Below are 27,198 nucleotides of genomic sequence, written 5' to 3' on the forward strand. Positions count from 1 at the left end.
CTAAATAATTGACTATTAAGATAACACACAACACAAACTCTTTAAGGAAGATAGATTTGAAAGAAAGACACACTAATGAACTGTGTCCAAATGTACACAGGCAGCAATGGCAATATGGCATGGGGCTAATTTCCCCTCCACTGTGGCCATATGCTTGCTGAAGGCATTAATGGCACTAATTGCTTGGGGAAGGCTCTGGAAGGCATACTTTATCTGCTTTGTGGAAAAATATCACAGGGAACATAAAATCTCAAAATTGCTACTTGCAGCCCTTTCACAAATCAGCCACAATTTATCTGGGATATATATATTTTTTCGTTGTTGCTATTTAAAAAAATAAAGCCAGTCTCTCATGTGCATGTGCATGGAACAAATAAATCTCCCTTTAGCACAGGAGTGTAAAGGTTCTCCAAATTAACTCTTCATGGATGGGTTGCTTGACACCATTTCTGAGTCAACACAGATGGGAAATGCATGTTGTAGTTCAGTTTCTGAGGCTGGTTCTCTGATTACTCTCAAAAAGCAAACAGTGGAAGAGAAATGCCAGGAAGAAAACTAAAGAGTCACTTAGAGATTTCCTGAACTAAAGTGAATCACTGTTGTTTTATTTCTAAGTAATTGGCGATTGAGAAACATGGATCCGAGCAATTACATTATTCAACCAGACTACAGATTGTGTTTACTCACAAAACACATGTAAGTAACATCATGGTAACTAGGCATGAACTAGAATGCTGATAGCTAAGTAGAGTCCCTAATAAACCTCAGGAAAAGTATAGAGAAGAAGGCACATGAACTGATGAGAAAGAATTCAGTTCTCCCAGATCCCAGAAGTCAGAATTCACTGTCACTGTGACACAGAAGTCTTCCATAGACAAGAGAAGTCAGTGGAAAGTCTGCAAGGGAAATGTGAAGGTAAGAGAGAAGGTTTTTTTTTTTTTCTTTCATTGTCAGTAACTTACCCTGTATTAAACAGAAATCAGGATAGTTAACTATGGTTGTCCTGGAAACTAAAGAATTCTGAGCAATTCTTATATTAGACTGTGACTAGAATAAAGTGAAACACATTGTAGAGGTTGACTGATCAAAAGAATTTTTCCCCACACTTGTAGAAATCATGTTAAATGAGGTAAGTCAGAAGGAGAAGGACAAATTCCATATGATCCGAGTCATAGGTGGAATTTAAGAAACAAGAAAAGAAATGAAAAACAGAATGACATTTAGATTGTGAGTGGTACTTTGCAAAAAATATCTCTGAAGGAAGGGAAAAGGGGATGAGTAGAGAGGGCGGTGGAAAAGAAATCATTTTGCATTGTCAATTTCTTCTATAGTATATTGGTTGTTATTGTATTAATTTCTGTTGAGTCTTGTATTTTCCTGATAAAAACATAGTCCATCTAATAAAAAGTCTCTATGTTATCTTTTGTTGTATTGAATATAAATACCATTATCATTTTCATATAAAGTTCAAAGAATAATGATGCTGAACATTCCTCTGACTCCTTGACAGGAGAGTTTGAAATGTACCATACTTGGAAGAATGAAAGCTCTACTAGATATACAATGTTAAATGACTTTACAATGTGTTACTTAGAGAAAAAGTTGGGTATTCATCTATGAGTAGTTATCCTTTGAAACTTCCATGGCTACAGGAAGGGCAGTATATTGTTTAAAATTCACATGACCCTGGGCTGGCAGAAAAGTTCAATTGGATAGTGCTCTGACTGGCACATGCTGAACTCAGGTTTGGGTTCAACCCCCACTGCACTGAAGGAAGCTTTGGTCCAATGGTGACACCCTCACTCTCTCCCTCTGACTCCCTCTCTCAGTTGTTGTTCTATATGGAAAGGTCAGTCCAGAGTGGTGGAATCCTGGAGAAAAAAGAAAGAAACAAACAAAACCTCACATGACTAAAACCAAATTAGGCAAACAATCAAAACAGAGCTCAATAACACTCTATAATTGCTGTCATCCACTCAAGTATTTCAGATAGTCCCCTGTTCCGAGGTATCTTATTAGAGAAGGTGAATAGAAGAAAGTGTCTTACTAGACATTGGGCCCATCGGGTCAGTCTCCAAGAAGATGTGTCTGTGAACACATTCAAATACCTGTGTATTTTAGAGACAATCACCTTATAAGTTGCATAGAAACAGCTCTTTCTACTACAAACCATCTAAATAGCACATGCCAGGTATAACATAGCATCTCTGAAACTTTCCCTACAAACTTTCCCTACAAACAGCCCCTTCCTGTGGTAGCTTATCATCAGCAGAATCCGGCATGAAGCCCAGCCAGTCTATCTTGGCGTTACTCTAGATCGCACTCTGTCATTTCACGAACATCTCATAAAAACTGCAGCAAAGGTGGGCGCGAGGAATAACATCATTGCAAGACTAGCCAGCTCCTCATGGGGTGCGAGCGCTTCCACACTACGATCATCATCTCTGGCATTATGCTATTCCACTGCAGAATACTGTGCCCCAGTATGGTTCCGTAGCCCCCATGTCCACTTGGTCGATTCCAAATTATATTCCTCCATGAGGATAATTTCTGGAACCATCCGTTCCACCCCGGTTCCATGGCTGCCAGTTCTTTGCAACATCGCCCCGCCAGATATTCGTCGGGATGTGGCATCGTCTAAGTTCATTTCCCACGTCTACGCTCGACCGGACCTGCCAATATACACGGATATCTTCGCCCACCCTGTTCAACGCTTGACGTCTCGTCATCCAATCTGGTCCCCTATGCCTACACTGAACTTCTCTGTTCCAGACTCTTGGAAACAGAGTTGGCAGTCAGCTGAGGTAAAGAACAAACACCTCATCACAGACCCCTGCAAGCGTCAACCCGGCTTTGACCTAGCACGTTATGATTGGGCCCTCCTCAATCGCTATCGAACAGGCCATGGCCGGTGCACCGCTATGTTCCATCGCTGGGGAGCCAGAGACGACCCGAACTGCCCCTGCAGCTACAGACAGACTATGACCCACATAGTCAACGACTGCCACCTCTCCAGATTCAAAGGAGGTCTCGAAACTTTACATCAGGCTCAACCTGACGCCGTTGACTGCCTAGGGAAGAAGGGCAAACGCCAGAAAAAAAAAAAAAAATCAGCAGATCTGTGGGGAAGGGTAGGGACTTTAAAGAAAGGTCAAACAAATAAGGTAGATGTTTGGCTCAAGTCACAACCACCTCTGCCAGATATGAGATACGTGGTCCAAGATAAAAGACTTCATCTCTGTCGCACAAATTTCTGTTTCCTCATCTAGACCTTCATAGTCAGGAACTTACTCAAGGGGTAAAAATGGCAAAAACAAGGCAAGCATTTTTATAAATCAGTAAAAAATTGATAATACTAATGATATTATTTATATTTTACCTATTTCTCTCTTTAAGATAGGGACAGAGGGAGAGAGTGAAAGAGATGGGGTCAGGTTCAGACCTGGACCTCATATATTGGGAAGCAGTCCATTATCCAAGTGAGCTATTTCACAAAGCTGGATGATCTATTTCTTTCAGCTGAAGCTCCTCCACTCTGTGGCAATTTTCATTTTGGCACAACCACTATGATTATGCCTTTTAATGGAGCAGCCCACTGTTTGACGTACTTTGGTCAAAACCTTGTATGCGGAATTGGCAGTTTCCTGGAACTGAAGGAGGAAAAAAATCTTGGCAGCTTTCTTTCCCTAAGCTAAGTGAGCAGTTGGGGGATAGAGGAGGTTTCACAGTTTGGCAGTCTCTTGGACAAAAGGGGGAAGAGCTTACAAAAGAACTGATAACAGTTCAACTTTCAAAATTCAAGATTGGCTGCCAGAAGTCCTTTGAAATCCATACACACTTCAATATGTGAATATTGCTGTATAGAAAGGTCTGCTATGCTCTGACAATTGCCCCCCTTCTAGCAAGATACTCTCACTGCAATGGGGGAGAAATCAACATATGCAAGTAACTGTAAAACAAGGCACTTGTTTACTGCTAGATTCATATGCATCTATTCAGCTATTATTTCTTGAGTTCTTGACATGCCTGATAAATTATACCAGATGTTTTGACAGTGAGGTGCAGCAGAACTTTAGACCCATCCTAACATTCCTGTGTGATAAGTTGTCAATTCTAGAGAGATTTGTGGGATAAGACTAAGTTCTTTATGTGCAAAAGTATGGAATTTGGTTTCTATCCGTTGACTAGTATGAGAAACCTTTTGAAATTTTGCACAGTGCCAATAAGTCTTACACCTAATTCTCTTCTTGAATTTGGACAGAAAGATTTTATGTTTTCACTTCTCAACAAATTTGATACATTATCAGTACTTATTTCATTCCCAATCCCTTCTCTGAAATTTTCTCTAGTGCATTCAGGAGTAATTTGGATTTTCTTTCTCTATGCAGTTCAAGTCCAGATGTATTTATAAGGATAATGCTTATCATAATCTCAAGGGAAATTGTATTTCTCTTATTACTATTATCCCTATGAAGCTAAACATCTCTCATTACTGACTCCTGACTCCTGGCTTCTAGAAATGTCTAACCAATATGTACTTAGACTTTGTGGTCAGATAAGGAGGGCAATACAGAAAAACCTCTAAGTGCTTTGGCAATCATGTCAATTGCTCACATGTATATGAAAATTGTTGAAGTATTTGTCTTTCTCAGGTGTGAATGAGGTTTTAACATTTCTATGGATAGAAAAGTGTAAAGGCTTTTAAACAGTGAATTGTTCCTGTATTATTGACAAGACATAGAAAAAGAAGGACAGACAGCAGGACTTTGGCTTGTACAATGTCATGGATTGAATTTGAGAATTCATGACTGGAAGTCCTGTACTGTACCCCTGTAAGAGGGTGGGAGTCACTGATAGAGTTGGAATCCTTTTCTTCATTTACCATGCCTATTTTTATGTCCAAAATATTAATCACAATGAGCCTTGTTTCTATTCATATTATATATTGTTTAAACATGTTAGGGGCCAGGTGTTCGTACACATGATCATATATTACTGTGCACAAGGATCTTAGTTCCAACCTCATATTCCCACCTGCAGGGGGAAAGTTTCACAAAAGATTAATCAAGGCTTCAGGTGTCTCTCTGTCTCCTTCCACTTCTGTCTCCCTGCCACCACTTTAAAACTGTCCTGTCCTAGCATATAAAAGAAAGAAAAACTAAAAAAGAAATAAGGAAGGCTACCAGGAATGATGGATTCCATCATGCAGGCACCAAACACAGAAAAAACCCCAAATGGAAAGAAAAATGAAATAAAGTAAAAGAAAAACATTTATTTATTTATTTATAAAACACACACACACACACACACACACACACACACACACAAAGAGAAGCAGACCATTGCTCATGGACATGTGAAGACAGGAATTTATCTGAGAAATTCAGGCTTAACCACTGTACCATCTCTTAGACTGCTCACTCACATTGTTTTTGACAATTAAAAGTTACTTTTCTGCATTATACAAATGAAAATATTTGTATATCTGAGGCATATATATATATATATACATGTATATATGTGTGTAAATACATATGACAGTATCTAAAAACTCAAGTAAAATGTTTTGTAATGCTATAACGCAATATTAATATACTTAAGATGACCCTTTTCTTGAAATTTAGCATATTTTTTGACACAAGCATATTTCCTTTTTAAAAAATATTTTTATTTTAGTGGATAAAGATAGAGAAAATAGAGAGAGAAGAGGCAGGGATTGAGGAGAGAAAAGTGAGATCTGTAACACTATTTCACCTTTTATGAGGCTTCTCCTTGCAGGTGGGACCAGAGGCTCAAACCTGAATCCTTGTGCACTACAGTGTGTGCACTCAACCAGGTGAGAGACTGCCTGTCTCCCTATAAGTGCATTTTCTAAGAAAAGACTGATATCTACAGATAAAGCTGACATGCTACGTGGTGTCAGTACTACAGGAAATGCCACATGGTGAGCAGGATGGCCTGCGAGACAGCAGCATGATGGGATATATTGTTAAGACATCCAGGAAAATGACTCTGTCTACATTTTCCCCATGTATTTAAGATCTGCATTAAAGACGTGACTTTGTGGAATGACTACAGTCAACACCAAATGGTGTAGTCAGTGAACAGCATGCTGGAATCCAGGGAAGTTGTTAGGACAGTGTTCAGGATTGTTCAGTTTAGGACTGTCTACAGAGACACTACTTTGAAGGGATTTCTGTTGTTACATCTTATAAAATCAACATGTGGCTCCATTCAGGGTTAAACAAGTGAGAGATTTATTCATAAAAAATCATGTGAACCTAAGTGAGGGGAAAAAAATCTAGCTAAGAGAATTGGCGGAAGTCAAAAGTCCATAAAACTAAGCTACCCAAAACATCAGCATGAAGATATAAGGAGGAAGATCAATCTGGAACTATTTCCACAGAATATTGCTGTGAGGGAGGCATTCCAAAAAGAGTGCAAGTTGCTCCATGTCTTTGCTTATATAATCCCTTGTACCCACATTCTCTTGTGAGTATGCTCTGTATTCAGGCTGACTTCATCTGTCTGCTAATGATGCCCAAATTCTTACTGGGAGCTGGCCTGCTTCATCACAACAGTCACACTCTCACATTTTACTGTTTCCAGTTGCATATCCTGTTCTACCACCTTTCACTCTCTTCTATAGTCATCTCTCACTGCTGGTCATATTCTCCATTTGTGAGCATTTATCCTTGAAGACTTAAAACATTAGCTCCACCTGAAAATTTTCCCTTAGACTTCTAAATTGAGTGAGGCCTACCTTCCCTGTATATCTCTTTTCTTCACTTGGATCACATTTTATTTGTACAATTAAGGTTACTATTTTCTTCATAAGGAAATTAACTTTGCTCCATTCACCTCTGAACCAGGCTAATAATAATAATAATAATAATAATAGTAACAATAATAATGTGATTGGCAAATTATAAGTGCTTTTGCAGAAAGACACACAGTTGTGGCAGGATTGCAATAATAATGCTGCATGCATATGCAAGGTCTCAGGTCAGAGTCTGTTTGAAGTCCCCTTTACCATGTATTTTGTGGTATAGAAGTTGGTTTGAAATCAGTTTATTGCTGTTTTCCTTCCCTGACATAATAAAGAAGGGTAAAAATTCAAGAGATTAAAAAAGATATAAAGAAACAAAATATGAAAGGAGTGAATAAAAAAGGAAGCAAAGACATAATTCTTATGCAATACTGTAATAGATTCTGCTATTAGTCTGATTCCTTATAGATCCCTTACTTAAAGTGTATCCCTATATTAGAATTAATTTGAAACAAAGTTTTATTTTGAGTTTTTCCTTCCTGAGTAATTATTGAAAATTCAAATATCGGGAGTCCAGCAGTAGTGCAGCGGGTTAAATGCATGTGGTGTGAAGTGCAAGGACCCACATAAGGATCTCAGTTCAAAACCCCAGCTCCCCACCTGCAGGGAGTCACTTCACAGGTGATGAAGCAGGTCTGCTGGTGTCAATCTTTCTCTTCTCCTCCCTGCCTGCCCCTCCCCTCTCTATTTCTTTCTGCTCTAACAATGACACCAATAACAAGAATAATAAAAAGCAACAATGGCAACAAATGGGAAAATAAATAAGAAAAGAAAAAAAAAGAGAATTCAAATATCTACCCCAAATTCAAAACATCTTGAGTGAATAATCCATATTATGTGAGGCATGGGGACAGATTAAAGCACATCTGGGTCAATGTAATTAAAGGAAGAAAGTGTAATGAACATTTTCCATACTACACAGACTTTAGATGAGAATACACTTGGGGAAGATGTTTCTGAGGCAAAGAGAGAGGGAGAGACAGGACCACATCACGGAGGTTTCCTTTCGTGTTGTAGGGGCTGGCCTTGAACCTGGGTCACGCACATACCAAAGCAGTACATCATCAAAATAAAATACTTCACTTGCACTTGTTTCTACACGTTTAATGTTCTAATGTGTACCAGCCTCACATAGTCTGACATGTAGAGGGGAAGCCGGGTACAAAGACCACTTGCCAACAGGCAGCAATCCCAGAGTCTCCTTCATTAGCGCAAGCCTTCCCTGTCAGTCCAAGAGAACAAGCCAGCCTGCTTTAAAATACAGAGCGCTGCCTTTTGGCTTTTAGGAAGGTATGTGCTTGTGTGTTCATGTAAGATGGTTTAGATCAGGGGTTGGGAACAACTGATCACCAGGCTTTAAGTAGAATCATTTGGTCTGGTCTTGATAAAACAGTTAATACTTCTTTTCATAGCAATATTAAGTGAGCTTTTTTTAATAGAGAAAAGCAGAAATTGAGAGAAGAGGGAGGGAGAGAGAGAGAGAGAGAGAGTTTAGCACTTTTTAATCATTTGTGAAGCTTTCCCTGCTGCAGGCAGGGACCTGGTGCTTGAACCCAGGTTCTTGCACATGGTAATGTATATACTCAACTGAGTGTGCCACCTCCCAGCCTCTGAGTGCTCATTTTTTCGTTTATAATTTTGTTTGGCTCACAAATGATGTTATAACTATCCAAATAGCCCTTGATGGAACAAAGCTTTCAATTCCCTACTTTAGATAAAAAAAAATCCCCATGCTTTAAAAAAAATGGAAAAACTAACAATGTACTTCTAAGATGAGGTAGGTGATTTAGAACACTAAGCCTTTTCATCTCCCTGGGGTAAGCAAAGACACACAACCAGTTCTCCAAATCGATAATCAAAACAAACCCCAGCCCAGTAGGAGACACAGAATCTTTCCAGTTAATAAAAATGAGAGCTCCTATTTTTAGATTTATTCTCACACTAGGGAGAAAGCAGTAACATAATGGAGTTTTGTTCACAAGCCACCAGCCTTTTTTCACAAGCAAGTTTCCCTTTAATAGATTTCTTTATTTTCCTTTTTTTTCCTTTCTCTATCGCTCAAATTTTAGGGAAGAGCCTCTATTTCTGAAGCCAACATTCCCATCTTCAGGTTTGAAATTGAGTTTTGCACTTGATGAAGAAATTTTATTCAATGACTTACTAAAGAAACTGTTTATTCTTTTATTTTCCATTGAGGTCAGGGAACATGGGATTTTGAAAATCAACCCCTATGCATTCTATGTCAAATCCCTGGCAGTCCCTGTGGGGAGTTTTTTCTATTTCCTTTTTTTAAAAAAAATCTTTTATTTATTCTTTTAATACACGGTATTTGCAATGACAGCCAAGTGACTCCTAGAGATTGAGACAAATGACTAACTCATAGAAAATATAAGTCAAAGTGACCAAGGTTTATATAAAGAAGCAGAGAAGGACACTCAGCCAGGGGTGAAACATTAGGAGGAATGAAAAGCCTCAAGAATAAATACATTTCCAGTACAGTTCTCTCATTAGTCCAGCTCATTGTTATGGTAGCTATGAGTTTGAGGTTTAGGAAAGAACCTAAGCACTGAACTAAGATCTTACTGTGGCACATATTAAAAAAAAAAAAAGCCACAATATGGCTGGAATTAAAAGGACTCATGCCAAATAAAACAGTCCAGTAGAAAGACAAATATTGGATCATCCCACTCATAGATGTGATGTATTAGAACAAAGCAAAGAAACTGAAAATTCTTGATCTCTGAATTCAGATTAAAGATGACCAAAGTAGGGCTGTGGGTAGCAGGGTATAGGAGGTTCACCTGTGATGGAGGGAGCTTGGTCATTTGACTGAGGGTTTGGGGCTGCGGATCTTTATAAAAATATTCTTATAAACCAATGTTACTGAAGTTAAAAATAAATATCAGAAAAAAATTGTGCCTCGGGAAAAAATACATTTATACTTTATTCTATTTTGGTAGAAAGGACAGAACTTGGAACTGAATATTAACTCTAGTGAAAGTAGCATCCCAATCTGACCCAGAAAAGGAGGCAGGGAAAAGAATGCGCTTTTATCTCAGACAACACAGTCTTCAGTGTTTACTTCTGCTACTTTTGGGGTTATCCCTGTTAGGTTGATTTCATTTCTTTGAGCCTTTATTAGCTCAGTATGTGTATGTATGCATTTTTTCCACAAAGAGAACTCATAGCTCTGGCATCTGGTGGCACTGGTGATTTAACTTGAGACATCTCAGTCACAGGCGTGATTCTATTTTTTTTTTACCACAGTGCTGTCTCTCTAGCCCCTTTCATTTTCTTCATCCTTTTCACAAATCTGTCCTTGTATTAAAAAACTCAACTTGACCCTCAAAGCATCTCTAAGTGATAGAGGCGATTATTCCATCTACTTTCAAATGAAGAAAATTAAGCTTCAAGGGATCAAACAAGTAAAATGTCAGGTGGGAAAATCTTGCAAGTGAGTGGATAAAATCCTGAGAGTGAAATCTTAGCAATTATGAAATTGCTGCCATAGAGGGCTGGGAATGGCACAAATAAAGTCATGGGTTGGCTTCCCTGACAGAATATATGCAAGTGCTATGCTCAAATTTGTTTTCTCATTGACAAGTAAATGTGTCTTTGAAAATATCTGTTTAAAATGAAAATATTCAGAACAGTTGGAACAGCCAACACAGTAGTGTTTGTGTTTATCTGTGGTGATAGGGGAAATGGTGTCCAGAAGAGATGCCAAGGGTAAAGAGCCTGGGGGAGTGGTTCACTTGAAGAACATATCAAACAGATAAGAGCTGACAGCCTTTTTTCAGTGTCCTTAATATCATTTTTAGTTCTCTTACTTCCAGGAATCAGGCCCATTCACTATAGCATCAAAATCAATAAAACATCTAGTAATAGACCTAACAAAATAAGTGAAAGAGTTATATATGAAAATTAGAGTAACTATTCAAGAAAATAGAAAAAGATACAAAGAAGTAAAAAAAAAATCCCATGTTCATATATTGGAAGAATTGACATCATCATAATGAATATTCTACCCAGAGCCATATAGAAATTTAAAAGAATCTCCATCAATGTCCATCAAATTTTCTAAACAGAATATAACAAAAGCTATAAACATTTATCTGGAACCAGAAAATACCTTGAATTGCCAAAACAATCTAGAGAGAAAATAACAGGACTGGAGTCATCATCATGTTCCCAGTTCTCAGCCTATAATGTAAGGCTATTATAATCAAAACTGCCTGGTATTAGAATAAAAATAGACACACTGACCAGTGGAACAGAATTGAGATCACAGATATAAGTCCCCACACCTATGAATACCTTATTTTTGACAAGGGTACCCAAACTATTAAATGGAGAAAGGAGAGTTTCTTCAACAAATGGTGTTGGGAAAATTGGGTTGAAACATGCAGAAGAATGAAAATGAATCACTAAATTTCACCACACACAAAACTAACCTCCAAATGGATCAAGTATTTGGATGTTACAAGGGAGATTATCAAATATTTAAAGAAAAATATTGGCAGTACTCTTTTCCATCTAAATTTTACAGGCATCTTCGAAGACAAAAACAACAATAAATCAATGAGACTGCATCAAATTAAAAAGCTTCTGCACAGGGGCTGAGGAGATAGAAGAATGGCTATGCAAAAAACTTTTATACTCAAGGCTCCAAAGTCTCAGGTTCAATCCCCAATACCATCATATGCCAGAAAGAAAGAAAGAAAGAAAGAAAGAAAGAAAGAAAGAAAGAAAGAAAGAAAGAAAGAAAAAGATAGTAACAACAAATACTGGTGGGAATGTAAATTGATCGAGCATCTGTGAAGAGCTGTTTGTAAAACTTTCAAAAGGCTAGAAATGAACCTACCCTGTGACTCAGAAATTTATCTCTTGGGAATATATCACAAAAAACTCATTCTTTTATGTTAACAGTAGTGCTATTTGTAATAGCCCAAACCTGGAAGCAACCTAGCTGTCCAACAACAGATGTGTGGCTGAGAAAGTTGTGGTCTACATATGGAAGGCTACTCAGCTAATAAGATTGATGAATCCACATTCCTCATCTCCTCTTGGGTGACCCTTAAATGAAACATGTTAAGGGAGATAATCCAGAATGAGAAGGATGAATTTGGGATGATCTCATTCTTGTACAGAAGTTGAGAAATAAGAACAGAAAAGAGAAATGCAAAGTAGAACTTGGACTGGGTTTAGTGTATTGCAAGCCAAGTAAAAGACACTTGTTGAGTTGGGGCACAGAGGGCTTTCAGTTCCAGGTGCATGATGGTGGAGGAAAATCTATACTGGGCAAAATAATTTTTTGTATTTACTGTAAAACAGTAATTGTCTCAATTAAAAGAAGAAGATAGAATAGACACCCATGTCCAGTATGGTGCCAATCCTTAGAAATTGGCTGCAGACACTTATATGGAGTGGGAGCATCTAGATTGTGCACTGTCAGGGAAGAAAAACATAAAACTTGAAGGAAGACTAAAATGTGATGAGGAATTGATGTCAACAAAGAAATACTCCTTGTGAGGAGTGTACTTGCACTTTCTGACTCTGATGTAGCCTAGCTGTTTAAAAGTCAAGTTTCAATGAAGCTCCAACTTTCTTGACCTCTTAAAATTCGGAGCTTTTACTCAAACCACTGGTGAAAATACAATCTGAGTATTCTTTCTGTACCCTTGTGAGGGATCAGCGAAACTTGGAAAATAGGTTTGTACTGAAAAACAGGCTATTTAATGGGAAAAAAAAATTAAGGACATCTTATATGTCTATTGTTTTTAGTGTCTCTAAATCTCTTTTTAAGTTCTCTTACTTTTTCCTTAGTTTGCTTTAATTCATCTTTAATCTTGCTAACTCTGTTTTCTGCTTCTGTTATTCTGCTCTCACCTCCCTCAGCTTCATTCCTTAATTCAGCAATTTTGTTACCTTGTTCAGTTATACTATGAGCTTGTTGGGCTCTTAACTCAGCTATTTCTGATTTTAGCTCTCTAATTACATCAATATAGTTCATGTTTTCTTTCATAGGCTCATTTTTATCCCCCCATCTGATAATATATTCCTAACACATGGGGTTACCTAGTTCCATTTCAAATTGCGCACTTTTGACAATGTTACAGACCCTAGATATAGTATCTTGTGTCTAGCGGACTAGGTAAGTGCATATAGGTATCTATAAGTTAGGGGCAACTATATTCTTCAAAGTAAAAGTGATTAATGGTCGATTGTGATTAGACTCAGACCTAATAAATTCAATAAGAAAGTAGAAAGGCCTAAAGAAGACATTGTAAATAGTCTAATCAAATATTAACTACTTAATCCTAGACACCCTTCTCTCATATACCCTACTTCATCAATAATTCTACTCAACTAATTAAAATGGGCAAAATATATGTCCTCATCTCTTTTGAGAACATCAGCATTATTGTCACCCCTTGATAATCTTTAGAAGAAACACTGTATATAATTGGAAGAGTTATACAGACTATATATATATATACTAAAGGACGATTAATTGGTCCTATGACAACCTTAATTAGAATTATCAAACAAGTAAATATGAAAACTTAAGGAACTTAGACCCCACTAAAACCCTAGGTCTATTCCCTATCTAACTTGAGACCAGACTCCATAAATCAATATCAGTTTAGATACAACTAATAACACTCAACCATTTAACAAATGGGAGAAAGTCCAACCTATTCAGAAAAGAAAGAACTATAAAAGCTGGATAAGGGAAAGAGATAGTCTCACTTAATGATGGCCTTTTAAGTCAATACCAAGTTACTCTATCATCTGGGGCCCTAGTCAGTGAATTTCCCTATAGACCCAATGGGCCTAGACCTCTAATATAGCACTCTTTCCACCATCACTAGTCACTTCCATCAGGAATGTTATCACAGTCCTTCTTGTGTGCATTTCCAGAACCTTGTCCTTGCTATAATATAGCAATGTTAAGAAATGCCCCACTTTCTGATGAGAGGCTAGGTCATCCTACTATGTCACTCCAGGAAAACTGATCCTGAAGTGAGTGCACCCTAGAATGTTCCTAACTGTGATCATAGACTGTGAGCTCAGACTTAAAGAGACTCAAAGGTTCTACCATCTGTACCCCATAATAAATGTTTGCCCATACTCCTAGAGGGGGTATGTTAATGGATGATGATCAGAGGGCTCTGATCACCAATTCCATCAGGATCTGGAGAAAAGAGAGGGAAACAGGAAGGACATTGCAAAGTAGTAATAGGTGTAGGTGTGACTTAGAAAGGAAGAGAAGATAGAAACATAAAAAAATGAATACTTACATATAAATATATATAGGCAATATCTATAGATAGTATCTAATACTAAATAGTTATAGATAGTATCTTATAATGGACCCATACCTGTGACCTTAAGAAAACTACTGCAGTTTCCATTGGAGGGAATAGGGACACAAACCACTGGTGGTGGAATGGTACTGAAATTGTTCCCCTGTTATCTCATAATTTATAAACCAATAGAAAATCACTAATAAAATAAGCAGTAAAAACAAACAAGTTAAGACAACCTTATGTTATGTGGATAGCGTACTCTATCTACCTGATACCACCTGAGGAAGATGGGTCCTGAAATCGGGGCAGCTTGGAACATTCCTACTTATGACCACAGAATATGAGCACAGACCTAAAAGGACGCAGAGGTCACATAGGGTCCTAAGCTGAATATGGGCCCCAGATCAAATCGATGGTGTCTACAATCAACAATACTCATATACCTTTCCCATATTTGGTACCTACTCTCTTCCCTGATCCAGCATTCTTCTTCCAGCTATGACATCATTTCCCCAGACAATAAATTGGGTCCACCTGCATATCAGATGTCAAACTCAGGAAAAAAAAAAAACTAATATAGTCATGGGGCCTTTGGAATATAACTAAAATGGACTTTTTCCAAAATAAAGACCCCAAATCTTCATTTGCAATATTCCAGCCTTTAAGTTCAAGATTAGACAACAATGTATTAGGCTTATATGTTAACTTTTTTTTCAGCCACCAGGTTCCAGATGCTAGCATGATGCCAACCCTCCCTGGGCAGACAAGCCCACCAATGTGTCCTGGAGCCCTGCTTCCCCTGAGCCCTGCCTTACTAGGGAAAGAAAGAGACAGGCTGGGAGTATGGATCAACCTGCCAACAAGCATGCTCAGTGGGGAAGCAATTATAGAAGCCAGACCTTCCACCTTCTGCACCCCATAATGATCCTGGGTCCATACTCCCAGAATAGGAAAGCCATCAGGGAGGGGATGGGATACGGGATTCTGGTATTGGGAATTGTGTGGAGTTGTATCCCTCTTATCCTACGGTTTTCTCAGTGTTACCTTTTTATAAATAAAAACTTAAAAACAAATGAGCATGTTTTAAAATGTAGGTTGTTACATAAGCAAAACTTCAGATGGCAAGATGTGGGGAAGGTAAAGAAACAAAAACTGAACCTGGGGTCTCATGAGTCTTGGGGTCCTTTGCATTAACAGAGAGCATTCTTCCTGGTCCAGGCCTATTAACTAGCACCTTACTGAATATTCCAGGCTGTCCATGCTGCCTCAAGCTCTAATACCCCTTACTACCTGGGTGTAAGTTGCCATGAACATTTTTTTTTTGATTTTACATTATTATAATTTCCAACTTCTCTATCTGCACAGAGGCACAGGGAAGTATCAGGAGGAAAAATATAGTCATCCAAGTTCATTTTATTTATTTATTTATTTTCCCTTTTGTTGCCTTTTTGTGTGCATGTGTATGTGTGTGTGTGTGTGTGTGTGTGTGTTGTTGTTGTTGTTGTTGATGATGATGTCTTCATTGTTGGATAGGAAAGAGAGAAAAAGAGAGAAGTGGAGCCAGGCGGGGTAGACAGAGGGGGAGAGAAAGATAGACACCTGCAGACCTGCTCCACAGCCTGTGAAGTGATGCCCCTGCAGGTGGGGGATCCGGGGGCTGGAACCTGGATTCTTAAGCAGGTCCTTGTACTTTGTGTCACATGTGCTTAACCCACTGCTGCTACTGCCCTGCCAGACTCCTCCAAGTTCATTCTCATGGATGACTGCACTAGAAAGCATAGATGGCAAAAGTGATAGAGTTGGGCTGTCTGAAGGGAGAGCCTGAGTTCCCAAACATGATGTAATGCTGAATCTTAACATTCATGTGTTTTGTTTTTTTCTCCTAGCTGTTTATTGTTGTTTGCTTATTTACCAAAACACTGTTTACCTTTGGCTTGAGGTGGTGTAGGGAATTAAACCTTGGACCTAGGAGACTCAAGCATGAAAGTCTTTTGCATAACCATTATACTATCTCCCCAGATCACTCCTAGATTTTTTTTTTGTGCCTCTAGGGTTATGCTGAAGATCAGTAGCTGCACTATGAATCCACTGCTCCTGGAGGCTATTTTACCCCCTTTTGTTGCCCTTGCTTTTTTAAATCATTGTTGTTGTTATTATTATTATTGTTATTATTGCTGTCATTGTTGTTGGATAGGAAAGAGATAAATTGAGAGAAGGTGGGAGGACAGAGAGGAGACGAGAAAGATACACACCTGTAGACTTCACCACTTACGAAGCAACTCCCCTGCAGGTGGGGACCCGGGGTGCTCAAACTCGGATCCTTACTCTGATACTTGGCTTAGTGCCATGTGTGCTTAACCTGCTGCACTATCTCCCAGCACCTCTCTCCTAGTTTTAAATAGTGACACTAGGACTGAAAGAGACAAGATCTTTTCCTGCCAATTGTTGACCAAATTTTTCTTAATTACAAAAATGTATATTTGTTTATGTATTTATTTATTTGTGTGTCTGCGGGGTTGTTGTTTTCGACGGGCTGGCTTCACGGGTGGGTAACAGATGACCAGGGACTCATGGTTGAGCTGTACGCAGTATCTCTTTATTCATACAGGACGCAGCACAATCTAAGCGGAGCTAAACTAAACTAAAAACTACAATCTTGTCCTTATAAATATACTAGCCCAGTCGGGTGGGAACAGGATGCGATGCAGAGAGGGTGGAGAGAAAAGTGACTGGTGAAAATCAGGGTGTGACAAGGAGAGGGGGCGGAGCAGGCAAGAATTCTACCACTGAACCACCAATGCCCTGGAGGGAGGGTGGTGCTTGTTAACAGAGGTTATGTAAATAGAATGAAATGGTTATGTAAATAGAATAGTGTTAAACAGTGGGGATTAAACTAATGAAACAGAAGGGGTTTTTAGAAGCATACCAATACGGGGTGGGGGTGGGAGATTGGAACAACACTCATTTCTGCCATATGGCAGTGCCAGTGATTGAATATGGGATTTCAGACATGAAAATCCTTTGCTCCAAAAGAAGAGAAGGTTAGTAGTTCTTCAAACTTATTTTTTAAAATTATTATTATTTTATTATTCAATGAATTAGTAATGATTGACAAGACCGTAGGATAAGTGGGCTACAATTCCACACCATTCCTACCACTAGAGTTCCATATCCCCTCCCCTCCACTGTAAGATTCCGTATCCTTTATCCCTCTGGGGGTAAGGACCCAGGATCATTATGTGGTGCAGAAGGTGGAAGGTCTGGCTTCTCTAATTCCTTCTTCGCTGGGCATGGTCATTGGCAGGTTGATCATACTCCCAGCCTGTTACTATCTTTCCCTAATGGGGCAGAGTTTTGGAGAAGAATGCAGACAAATTTTAGAAACACATTCATAATTATAAGGTCCCTGTGCCATGCCATTTACAAGGTCTTCTCCTTTTATTGGAGACAGTAAGAGAAGCTCACATTTCCCCTCATAAACTGGTTAACTCTGTAAAGGATCTTGTCTAAAGGAGAAGAGTTCTGTGCTTTCAAAAAGTCAAGGACTCAAGTTAGAAAATCAACTTCAGGGAGTCGGGCAGTAGCACAGCAGGTTAAGCACAAGTGGCACAAAGTGCAAGGACTGGCAGAAGGATCCTGGTTCCCGCCCCCTGCTCCCCACCTGCAGGGGAGTCCCTTCACAGGTAGTGAAGCAGGTCTGCAGGAGTCTATCTTTCTCTCCCCATCTCTGTCTTCCCCTCCTCTCTCCATTTCACTGTCCTATCTAACAACAATGACATCAATAACAACAACAATAAAAAACAACAAGGGCAACAAAAGGGAAAATAAATAAATAAAATTAAAAAAAAATCAACTTCAAAGTTGAAAAAACCTTGTAAGTTCCTATAAAATGTGACAGGAAATGAGGGTGACTATGAGATTTAATGACTAAACAAGATGGCAGCCAAAGGGATAAGTACGAAATTCTTCTCAGTCAAGAGTGAAAAAGTAAACAACAACCATAAAGTAAAATAAATAAAGAATGAAAGCTCTAGCTTTCTATCTATCCGCTCTGCTAATCCCGATGGCCATGATTATAGCTGGTATGAAAAACAGATCTCCATTCTCCAGAAAAGACACCAAATGGTCTTCTGGTGATAATTAGAGGGGGGGATTTAACTGAATAGATTGCATAAATTCAATTGCCACCACTATTATCAGACTGCCAGCTTAGCCTGCAGAGCTTCATTGAGAGGTTAGAATAACTTCTTTTGACTTCTGTTTTAACCTTAGTTCCTTTACTTACTCTAAATTGCTTGCATTTTCTAAGAGGAAATTAGTATGAGCTGGTATCACTTCTGGCTGTTGTTGATTCCAACTCAGCATCCTAACAGCTAAGTGGCCCCAGGACATTACCTAACCTTTACAAACTTGCTTTCTCTTATCTGTGCAGTGGTGATTCTGTCCTTCTCTTAGCTCCTGGGAATTGTGTGAGGGTTTGATAAAAAAGAACACCACACAATTTAGTGCCAAACATACGGGTCACATTTAACATATTGTAAATATTATATGGTTTCCTCAGTTCACTGAATGCTAAAAAGTGTGGCTTGTATTTTCTTACTATGAACACTTAGTGGTTGGGGTACTCTTTATTACAGAGACTTTCAGATATTTCCTTTATAGGAATTCTATTATACTCCATAAATTAAGATCCCAAGAAGCTAGTTTCATGTGGTTTATACTAGTATTTACTGCATTTGAAGGTTAAGTTGATTTATGGAAGTTTATAACCTTATTTTAAAAGTTTGTTACACTGTTTAGGAATTGACAGAAATATTTTATTTTAATGAAGGACGGTATTTTCTAAAACAAAAACAGATTTACTGGAATCAGGTAGGAATCTCTAGTATCTGCCCAAATAGTTAGCATCCAGGTGCATTTCTTAGTTTCTACATTGAATCATATATATATATATATATATATATATATATATATATATATATATGTGTGTGTGTATATATATATATATATATATATGACATTTATTTACACATACAAAAAACACACAAATCTATATAATTTATTCCATAAGAGAGAGAAAAGCCAGAGTACCATTGTAACATAAAGTACTATGTGAAGGGAACCAAGCTTTCAATTCTAGCAGCTGAGTTATCATCCTTACCCCAGAAAATATATTTTAAAATAAAAATGTGACTAGCTACTCTAAAATATATCTCAGAGCACTACTATACATAATAATGCTGTCAAAATAGACATGAGTATTGATATCTATTTATAGATACAAAGGTATATATATCTATATAGATATCTAATAGATATCTAATATACATATATAGATATCTAATAGATATCTACATGTATATACATGTATCCAATGCTGATAGATATATGCACCGGAGAAAATATGAAAAATATAAGATGTGATAGGAAAAATTGTGTTTCAGTTTTTAGCTTTTACTTGTCAAGCTAACAATCCTGAATATTTTCTGGCTACTAATAGTGTAAAAGATATTTCTTCTCAAGCTTTTTTTAAGCTGAGCCCTAATTGGGTCAGTGAGCTAGCTCACTTGGAAGGATGCCTGTTTGCTGTGTATATAACCCAGATTCAAGACCCAAGTTCACCACATGGGATTACTAAAACACTGGAAGTACTTTTGCTACTGTAGTCTATCTATCATCAACCTATCTACCAACTATCATCTATATGTCTGTCTATCTATCTATCTATCTATCATCTATCATCTATCTGTCAATTTATCTATCATCTATCTGAAAAAAGTCAGTCCAAAGCATTGATTGCCTGGCTTTGAAAAAAAAAAGTGATAGATAGAATTAATGAGAAAAAACACTGAGTTGGTGATTTTATTAGAAATTACTTCCATAGAAGGCACTTAAATTTTTTTCATTAAGCTCTCAGGGAAGGGCATGGTTTACGGAGTTCCAATGGCGGGAAGTGCATGGAATTTTACCCCTCTTATCCTATGGTCTTGTCAGTGTTTCCATTTTATAAATAAGCAAAAATAAATAAGTAAATTTTTCATTAAGTCTTGTATCCACCTACCTACTGAATATTTAGTTACTTTTTCTTTCACACAATATCTCACTTTTGAGAACCCATCCTATGCCAGAACTGGGGACTTGTTAAGTAAATTATTTTTATTCCAGACTTAGAGCTGTCAAGTTATCTTGCAGAACATTAATTGTGGTGTCCATTTTCTGTATTATTTCATTAAAATATCTTTAAAAACTGTGTAACATGATGTTTGTTAGGTATTCATATGGTAGAGTGCTCAGAATAATAAGTCCCTGATTGTCAGGTTTGGGAAGCCACACAAGTCATGGAACAGTGCAGTAGGTGCCTTACTTTATGGTTTATCTTCTCTCTCTCTTCCCATCTCTCATCCTCTATAAAAATGTCACTGGAAAAGGTAATATCATACATCCAGGGGGCAATAATACTAGTGGAATAGAAATCTTCTGCCATAGAAACACAGCTACTGAACTCAAAGCAAAAAAATAATGTGTCCATATGCATGTGCATGTCTGTGTCTGTCAGTGACAGCAACTTTGTTTATGATCTCAGTTTTTAAATATTAGACACACAATGTGCTTCTAGTACTAATTTATTGTTGTTGGAGTTATTGTTATTTTTGTTGCTACTTTGTAATGTGCAAGATGCCGACATCATGGAATACATTAAGAATCAGTTTAGAGAGACAAAATAGTACTGCATGGTCACATAGATGAAAATGTGAATGCTTTTCCAAATGCAAAGCCAAATTAAGCTAATTTTGCATTAAAGGCTATTGTTGGTATGCTTCTAAATTCTGCTTCTAAGACCCCTTCTGTTTTATTGGTTTAATCCCCCCTGCTTAACACTGTATTCTATTTACATAACCACTGTTAACTAAGCACCACCTTGCCTCCAGGGCTTGGTTTAATCCTCACTGTTTTGCATGCTTTATCCATCTCCACACCCCCATCCTACGTACATCCTCTTCAGACCTGACTCTTCTGCCTCAGGATATATAAGGACAAGATTGTGATTGAGATAGCTTAGATTGCTCTGCATTCCACATGAATAAAGACTGAACTGCATACCACTCAGCCATGAGTCCCTGGTTCGTCTCTCTCTCCCTCCCGCGAAGCTAGCCCAGCATAATGGCGCCCGAACAGGGACTGGCAAAATATCCACTCTCATAAGGGGTCAAGTTATACATGAATTCAAAAATACAGGTAGAAAAGGTTAACTCATAAGAAAAATGTAAACGTTTAAGAGAAAATGTCTCCTGATTGTCCTTGCTTAAGAACATAAGGAAATTCACAGGAATATTTATGGAACCTACCAGGAAATACTTTGCATGTGTTTATTTCTCAGCTCAGAAGCTCTCTGAGCTACCAGAATGGTCCACACACAAGCATAACCACAGGAGGTTTTAATATGACTCTAGACACAGTGACACAGCTGAATGTAAGAAGGAGTCTTAGAACTAATTCTAGGAAAGTTATTCCAGAAGCTATTAGTGAACTGTATCTATAGCATAATTTGTCATTCACTGAAGCTCTAAGGTATCACTTTATTCCCAAGAGCCCAGTGAATGCATTCCTATTCCTCTCTCTATGTATTAATTTCACCTTGGGGCCTTACTAGAAAATTATAAACTTTGGGTTATAGTTTAGCTAAACCGACAAATAATATGAGTATATATATATATATATTCTTTTCCTTGAATTGCATTGGTATCGCTTCCAAAAGATGCTAAATCTTCAAGTAAAATTCCTATTGTTAAAATTCCACTTTATTTATAATTAGTTAATAAGCATATAAAATTGATTTAACTTATCTCTCAGTTATTTCTCTTGAACAAAACTTTATATATTGTATAAATATATATTATGTATTTAACTTTATATATTTATAAAAATATATACACCTACAAGTTTTCCTAGAAGATACTAATTTTGGACAGGTAGAAATAAAACGATTGGCAGAGCACAGAATTTGTTTTTTTTTTCTAATGGTTTTCAAATTTTTAAAAAATCTTTATTTATTTGATAGAGATAGCCAGGAATTGAGTTGGGGGGGGTAGGGAAGGAGACAGAGAGATACCTGCAGCACTGTTTCATCACTTGTGAAGCTTTTCCTTTGCAGGTGGGGACTAGAGGCTCAAACCCAGGTCCTTGCTCATTGTAACATGTGCACTCAACCAGGTGCTCTACTACCTGGCCCCCAGAGCACAGCATTTGTATGCTTGAGACTCCTGACTTCTCCCCCAGTACTACAAGCACGAGAGTTATATCTTAGATCCTTCTCTCTTTCTCTCTCATCTTAATTTCCATGTTATATAAAATAAATAAAGTGAATATTAAAAATAAATTTATGAGATCCCTTAAATCTATCCTATTATTATATGTGTAAAGATAAGTTCAAATCAGAGCTAAGTGTGTGTTCCATCAGCAACACCACATTTGCCAGGTGTGAGTAGTGCTCAGGTCTTTCTTACAAAAAAAAAAAAAAAGTTAGCGGGTTAAGCGCAGGTGGCTGCAAAGCACAAAGACCGGCATAAGGATCCCGGTTCAAACCCCGGCTCCCCACCTGCAGGGGAGTCACTTCACAGGCGGTGAAGCAGGTCTGCAGGTGTCTATCTTTCTCTCCTCATCTCTGTCTTCCCCTCCCTCTCTCCATTTCTCTCTGTCCTATCCAACAACGACAACAACAATAATAACTACAGCAATAAAACAACAAGGGCAACAAAAGGGAATAAATAAATAAAATAAATATTAAAAAAAAAAAAAAAGTTACTCCTCTACTGAAACTCTCTTGTCAGGATCCTTAGCAGTAGCAGGATGGATTTCTAGTTGTGCCACACAGATAGGTATGTGATACGTACCCAATGTCTTCTCTACCTTCCTGGTTTGTCCCCTGTCAATCATCACTGCTTAACCGGTTCCACTGTCTGTACATCCCGTTGGCCATGCTTTTCCTCATTGCTTATCCTACCTGGAACATTTATTCCAATAAGGAAATGGTGTAAACTTTCTTCAAAATGTTGTTCATGTCCACTCTTCTCTGATTCTTTTCTAAACTGAGCTACGTCCTCTCTCCCATATAAGCCTGGCATTATCTTTATATATATATATATATATACATGTCCTAAACAAGAGTAGGAGATACTCAAGGTTATAGATAATGCTTTGTCTGAAAAATACAGTATCCTATCCCTATCTATAACAAGGCACAGATGAATAAATTGTTGCATGACTTAAAAAAAAATCTAAGAAAATAAAGAAGCAGATCTAAGTTCCTTAGTGAAGAAGTTTTTGTATTTAAAATGTACTAGAAGTAGTAATTGACTTCTTGCATGCATAGTTGAGGAAATCCAAATAAACTGAAATTGACCTATTGATAATTACAGCATATACCTCCAAACTTGAAAGTATGCTTAGGAAATTCTGTTGTATGATAAATTAATGATAAATCTATAAAAATATCAGAAGGCTATGTGTAATCCATCCCTTGTGGGAGGAATACCAAGAAATGCTTTGCCAGAACTTCTCCCTGACTTCTCTCCTTGTCATAACAAAGGAAACAGTCTAAATTTGTGTGCAATAATTTTCTAAGGATTATAGAAAACATTTTAACAAGTTAACAAAGGACAATATGTTAAACTAAGCATTTCTGCTAGTTGGACTATATCATTTTGTGCACTCTGGTTGTTATTCATTCACTAGCTCACTATTGGTTATTGTACACATTTGCTCCCACATTACACATTACAAATTTATTTCTTCAGGGAAAAGAGTCCACATTTTAAAATCTCCTCCCAATAAATAGAATGTTAAGAACAGAACATTTAGGTCATTCTTCAGATGTGAGTTAGCTATATCTAAGATATGTGAAGGAAGGGGATGGGTGAGCACTGAAAAGGCAGGTAGGGACCCAGTGTCTTGTGGGTGAGGGTTGAAAGTGAAGTGTCTGGTTTACTGATATCTATCACAAGGGAATGTGAAATTACATATCTGTGATAATAATATTTATGTGAATCAACATTTTCCCAATAAAATGAGCTACAAAATATTTTTAAAATGAAACAAAGTTAGAAAACATAGCACAATGGTTATGCAAAAGTCTTTTATTCCTGAGGTTTATAAGTCTCCAGTTCAATCCAACACACCATCATAAACTAGTGCCAGCAGGAAGGAAGGAAGGAAGGAAGGAAGGAAGGAAGGAAGGAAGGAAGGAAGGAAGGGAGGGAGGAAGAGAGGAAAGAAGGAGGGAACTTAAAACAAATAAAGTTACATTCTTGTTGTAAACTACTCATTATTGGTGGTGAAATTTGCTCTTGATGTCATTGGAGATTATTTAAGATAAAATTTCTGATATTTCAGAAAATTTTACTTATGTCTTTATTTATTGGCTAGAAACAAAGCTAAATCAAGAGGGAGGGTAAGATATAAAGGAGGGAGACAGAAGCACCTGAAGCACAGCACAACCACTTACAAAGCTTTCCTTCTGCAGGTAGGGGTTGGGAGGCTGAACCTGGGTCCCTGAGAATGGTAACATATGTGGTTGATGGGTGTGCCACAACGTGGCCCCCAAATTCCTGACTTTAATGTAAATTAGAAAAAGCTTAACTAAAATACTGTACAAGGGAATATAATTGAAAGGCAGAATAGAAACATAAGTGCAAGAAGATAGCATAACAGGTAGAGTACAAATCTTTCTCTGATACATGAGTGGTAGTGAGGGAGCTCCATGAATTGTGCAGCAGTACGGTGCTATCTCTCCTTTCATTCTCAAAGAAAATAATGAAAAAAATCAGTACAGGAGTCCCACTCACTGGTATTACATGTAGGTTAGGCCCTTTATCCACTCCCTAGTGCAGGAGGAAGAGAGAAAGGAAGGAAGGACGGAAGGAAAAAAGAAATCTACACACACACACACACACACACACACACACACACACACACACACAGACACTATATTATTATATATATATATATATATACTACTAGACTTACTATATAAAATATTCTGGTAATCAGGAAATACTGTCCCCACTGCTGATGAAAATGTAAATAATTACAGACCTGGATTAAGCAACTAACAGCAGATGAGGACTGGGGAGACAGCATAATGGTTATACAAAAGTCTTACATACCGGAGCCTCTGAAGTCCCAGCTTCAATCCCCAAAATTATCATAAACCAGAAGTGATCAGTACTATAGAATTTCTTTCTTTATTTGTCCTAATCTCTGTTTCTCTTATTCAAAATAAATAAATAAATAAATAAATAAAATACTTAAAACCAATGTCAGGTGAGAAATTCATAGGATTTGAGATTAGAAAGTGAGAAATCCTAAGGTTACAGGACTGGGGGAAATAAAGGCTTTATAGTGGAGATGTGAGGTTCCTGCTGTCTTGGGGTTCAAAAAGACAATGGATAGTTAATGTTATCATCACATTATTTGGTAATTGGGTTAACTTTGAAAAGTCCTTTTGTTAGGGTTTGCTGTATAATACCCAGTATCTTGTATATAGCTGTGCCATTGGCTGCGTCTGATCTACTTGGTCTAGGCTTTTGAGAGAGTCCGCATATCAAAGACACAGCCTATATATTAAAATGTCTCAGTCTGTGTTTTAAAAGCTTCAATACATACAATTAATTTTCCCCTTCATATTAATTAACTAGTGATTTATATGACTACACTTTACTAGGAGTGTACATAAACACCATTCCCACCACCAAAAGATTGTGTACCATCCCACCCACCCACCCCCACCCCCCACCTGCCCAGGAAGCTGCATGTCTACTCCTCACCACATGGTTTTTACTTTGGTGCCCTACTTTCAATTTAGTCAGATCCTGCTTTTAGTTTCCCTTTCAGATCTTCTTTTTCAACTTCTGTTGATGAGTGGGGTCATCCCATACTCATCTTTATCTTTCTGACTTAGCTCACTTAACATAATTCCTTCTAGCTCTATCCCAGTCCTGGAACCTTAGAATAGGGCCCACTTTCCCTCATGTCTCTCCCAACCCATATCAAATAATATTCCATCTGCAGATCACAACCTAATCAACGCAACGATTGCCACCTCAACATGCTTCAGCTCAGACTGTGTCCAGAGACTTCAGGTATGGAATGACAACCCTTCAGCTTCATTACTTGGGTGAGACGTTTCCTTTAAGAGTATTCTCTAATTCCATCCCAGGTGGTTCACTTTCTAACCTAGATATAGACCAGATTCTGTGAGAGAGAGCATATGTTCACACGTATCCATAAACTAGTGCAAAATATATACCTGAAAGCAGAAGTACACTAGAGTTTGCAGTGAGTAACCCCCTAACACTTCCTCTCCACTATCCCAAGCTTTGTGTCCATGATTGCTCAACAACTTGTTTGGCTTTGTATGTTAACTCTCTTTTCAGCCACCAGGTTCCAGATGCCATCAGGATGCCGGCCAGGCTTCCCTGGACTGAAGACCCCAGCAATGTGTCCTGGAGCTCGCTTCCCCAGAGACCCACCCTACTAGGGAAAGAGAGAGGCAGACTGGGAGTATGGACCAACCAGTCAATGTCCATGTTCAGCGGGGAAGCAATTACAGAAATCAGACCTTCCACCTTATGCAACCCACAATGACCCTGGGTCCATGCTCCCAGAGGGATAGAGAATGGGAAAGCTGTCACGGGAGGGGACAGGATATGGAGACTGGGTGGTGGGAATTGTGTGGAGTGGTACCCCTCCTACCCTATGGTTTTGTTAATTTATCCTTTCTTAAATAAAAAATAAATTTTAAAAAGTGAGAAGTCAGAAAATAAACTAAACTGTGTGGCCTTCTGTTCATTTTTCTGTACATAAGTACTCAGTCATGTGAGATTACTAGTGTTCGTCATATGATATGGGGAAACCTTATTATGCGCAAAAGAAAAACGTATGAAAATTTTGATGAATGCAAACTGACACTCTTGTGAGAATTATATTAAACAATATGTCAATATGATCTCTACTTCTTTTAAATTTATTTATTTATAAAATGGGAACACCAACGAGTCT

The 27,198-nt window shown here is 37.9% G+C and overlaps 1 long non-coding RNA gene across 1 annotated transcript; it reads left to right on the plus strand.

Annotated features, from left to right (window-relative positions):
• Positions 1-739: 739 nt before the first annotated feature.
• Positions 740-26,903, plus strand: LOC132534069 (uncharacterized). The gene is made up of 3 exons (XR_009545770.1): positions 740-915; positions 26,209-26,279; positions 26,574-26,903. It is a non-coding gene; the product is annotated as an uncharacterized LOC132534069 (long non-coding RNA).
• The last annotated feature ends 295 nt before the right edge of the window (positions 26,904-27,198 follow it).

The sequence above is a fragment of the Erinaceus europaeus genome, chromosome 17 (genome assembly GCF_950295315.1).
Source record: "Erinaceus europaeus chromosome 17, mEriEur2.1, whole genome shotgun sequence".
In the NCBI taxonomy this organism is placed as follows: Eukaryota; Metazoa; Chordata; class Mammalia; order Eulipotyphla; family Erinaceidae; genus Erinaceus; species Erinaceus europaeus.